Genomic DNA, 3,895 nt, shown 5'->3' with positions numbered 1-3,895 from the left:
CTGAATTTGAAAATACCAGTGATACTGAACTGTAAGGATTTGTCCTGTGCAGTGACTTTCACACTCTCCTAGAACTATCATGGACTCTACTGAGTATTGTCATTGACTGGGGGTTTATGTTAATTCTGACAGGACCAGAATGACCCTTCCTTTCTAATGCTTTCCAATAACTCAACAGGTTGGGTATAAAGGGAGGGAGGGAGAAGAAAGTATTTCTGGAAGGACTTCAAAATAATTGGATCATGGGGACATAATCCCAGATGTATAAAGTTTCTAAACTTTGTCAGCTTACTTTCAAAACTTTAAATCACTTCTGGGACTGGAATAATCCCAATAGCAGGGTGGAATTTAACTGGCTTCATATAGGCAATGCATGGTCCTTTGTGGATTTTACCTAAACATACAACAAAGACTTAGCTCTCATCCATTTTATGGGCTAACTCCTCTGGCTGCTACTTTCAGATCAGATTGGCTAATTTCAGACTCTGGACTATTCCCGGACCTCAGACAAGTGGTTTTCGTCATTGCCCTATTTACAGAAAAGGTAAGAGAGAACTTGTATAAGAGAATGTAAACTCTGTGGGCCCAGCCAAATTCCTGGCTTCATTCCTTGTGACTATGTGCATGGGGTGAACTGGAAGGAAAGAGAGAAGGACATCTCAGTGGTAGGACAGAAAATCTTAGAATGAGAAATTCATGAGATCAGTTAGTCCCTGGTTAGAATATCTCAAAATATAATCCATTCCAAAATGAGTATTAGGGAAACAGAGCCCAGAGAGGAAAAGGGCCTTGATAATCCCCATACATTGAATTATTGGTGAAAGTCAGTTCTTTGGTAAGTGCTCCAAGGAGTTTGGAAGGTGAGTGAAGAAATGAGTGAATGAATATACCAAGGGTCTGTGGACTGTGAGAGAGAACTATAAAAGAGGAGGGAAGTCGTATCCAAAATTACTTGGAGAGGAAAATGATCAGGAATTGAGAATGAAGATCAGTTATTTCCACCAGTCTTATGTCCCAAAAGAAAAAAAATTCATACAAATGGAGTATAACAATTCTCACAAAATTGATTAAATGAATCAGCCGCATATGGTATAAGCTGAGGTAAATGTGTGATGTTAATTTTAAATGTGCTTAAGAAAATTAAATCCAATTTTGTGAAATGTCAAACACCTCTATGGGTGGCCAAATATCACAAAGTAGATTTTGACCAATTTCTCTGCATTTAATTAGAACAATGTAAAGAGCCCCCAGATTGCCAGGGCTGTTCTCCAGCTGCTTAGCAATGAAAGTATCCTCAATGGCTTTCTGGCCACTTTAGGTATCAAAGAAACCTGAAGTTGGCTTCCTGAGTTCCCACAGGTGACAGGGAAGATATACCATGGACAGGTCCAACTGGACTTCTCCTGTGGCGGGGTTCATCCTCCTGGGACTCTCAGCCCACCCACGGCTGGAGAAAACGTTCTTTGTGCTCATCCTGTCCGTGTACCTGGTGATCCTGCTGGGCAACGGGGTCCTCATCCTGGTGACCGTCCTTGACTCCCGCCTGCACACGCCCATGTACTTCTTCCTGGGGAACCTCTCCTTCCTGGACATCTGCTACACAACCTCTTCAGTCCCCCTCATTCTCGACAGCTTCCTCACCCCCAGGAAAACCATACCCTTCTCCACCTGTGCTGCGCAGATGTTTCTCTCCTTTGCCATGGGAGCCACAGAGTGTGTGCTTCTGGGCATGATGGCGTTTGATCGCTATGTGGCCATCTGTAACCCCCTTAGGTACCCTGTGGTCATGAGCAAGGCTGCCTACGTGCCCATGGCTGTCAGCTCCTGGGCAGCTGGAAGCATGACTGCCATGGTGCAAACATCCTTAGCGATGCGACTGCCCTTCTGTGGGGACAACGTCATCAACCACTTTACCTGTGAGATCCTGGCTGTCCTGAAGTTGGCCTGTGCTGACATCTCCATCAACGTGATCAGTATGGCAGTGGCCAATGTGATCTTCCTGGGGGTCCCAGTTCTGTTCATTTTTGTCTCCTATGTGTTCATCATTGGTACCATCCTGAGGATCCCCTCAGCTGAGGGAAGGAAAAAGGCCTTCTCCACCTGCTCTGCCCACCTCACAGTGGTGGTCATCTTCTATGGGACCACTCTTCATGTATGGGAAGCCCAAATCCAAGGACCCCCTGGGGGCAGACAAGCAGGATGTTTCAGACAAGCTCACCTCCCTCTTCTATGGGGTGGTGACCCCCATGCTCAACCCCATCATCTACAGCCTGAGGAACAAGGACGTGAAGGCTGCTGTGAGGAACCTGGTACTTCGCAAACACTTCATCCAGTGATGGTGCGGGGTCCTGATGGATCTCTGTTCCCTAGTTTCTCTCACCCGAGGGTCTCAGAGGATAAGATAAAGGGCCAATTTCGTCAAAGGTGCATAGGCAAATCTGATCACACAGAAGGCTTTATGTGAATAGGAAGCATTTAATGGGATGTCTCCGCCCCGTTCTAGACGCACTTCTGCGGAAGTATATACCGCTGGTCAAGCCTTAGAGTTTTCTATCTTTGGGATGCATACTGAACTAATTGATGTCCAGGAAAAATAACACTTCAAGTTTTATTTTTAACTTACAAAAAGCTCTAGTCTATAGATCTGTAATTCAATTGCTCCGTGGCCTCTGTCTTTGAACATATTTGGTTGGGTCCTTGATTCATGTTACCTTTCAACATATTCTATTCCATATTAAACAATAGTAATATTTTTATCTTTATGCTCATTGTTTCTTTCTCCTTATGTTCCTGTTAATTCCTAAAGTTGTTTCTCTAACAATCCCTAAAACTGTTCTCTTCCTATGTCTCCGTAATCAATCTCTTTTCCTGTCCTCAATCATGGTCCCCACCAGAAAATCATTCACACCTTTGGAGCAGAGAGGAGAGTGAGTAGATTGTGGCAAAACTGATGTAAGGGTCAAACACTCAGGCCTTTTTTCTTTCCCCTTTTTGAAGATGTTAGTCACCCTGACTTCTGTCCTTGGATAGCTGAGGCCTCCCATAGGTCATCAGAGTGATGTGGAAACTGAGATATATTTAGGAGAATCAAATGAATTCTCTTAACTTCCTGACATGGCTTGACCAAGCATGCAGCCAAGTGGTGACTGTCAGTTGCTTTTCTACCTAAGAATACCCAACCTTACATGGCAGTCAGAGGGAGAAGGAGGTGAAGTTCACCAGCAGACATCTAAGAATCACCCCCATGACTGGTGAGGAATTCCAAGCCAGCTCCCAATTGTTAGTAATCTAGAAGTCCAGTTAAAAGAATGAGCGGAATAGAAAGCCTCTGAGAGCTGAAATGAACTTCTAACTCAACAGGGAGGAAATAAATAAACTAATCATGAAAACAAACAGCCTCTCCTGAAAAAGAGTTGTTGCAGGAAGATGGTGAGACAGTAAAGAAAAGTCCCAGCGGTATGGTCCGTGGGATTCAGGGGGTTATTGAACCAATAAAGCAAAAGCAGTCTGTCAAAGACAAGCTAGGAGAAAAGGTGACTGGGAGATAAAAATTTGTCTTAGGGGAAAAAATTGACATTGTTGATCAAATAAAATCCAGTAGATAGTATTTAAAAGTTGATAAAACAATGCATAAAAATGAATTTTTAAATTGAAAAGAACTTAAGTTTCTTTCCCAGTCTTAGAGGGGAAAAAAAAGAGAGAGAGAGAGAGAGAATTTGGTTATTTGAGAACAGGTGAGAGACATAAAAAGTAGACCAGGGGAATACATTATGTAATTCAGGAGGAGAAAACAGAACAGACGAAAGACAAACAATAAAGGAGGAGAAAAACATTTCACTGAACAGAAATTCTGCATATTTATTCATAAAAGTTTCATCAATCACCAGGTAAGAAT

At 43.1% G+C, this 3,895-nt stretch overlaps 1 pseudogene; it reads left to right on the top strand.

Annotated features, from left to right (window-relative positions):
• The first annotated feature begins 1,378 nt into the window (after positions 1-1,378).
• LOC100479660 lies at positions 1,379-2,336 on the top strand (annotated as a pseudogene).
• The last annotated feature ends 1,559 nt before the right edge of the window (positions 2,337-3,895 follow it).

Source organism: Ailuropoda melanoleuca, chromosome 7, assembly GCF_002007445.2.
Source record: "Ailuropoda melanoleuca isolate Jingjing chromosome 7, ASM200744v2, whole genome shotgun sequence".
Classification (NCBI taxonomy): Eukaryota; Metazoa; Chordata; class Mammalia; order Carnivora; family Ursidae; genus Ailuropoda; species Ailuropoda melanoleuca.
This window is presented reverse-complemented; position numbering and strand designations above follow the sequence as displayed.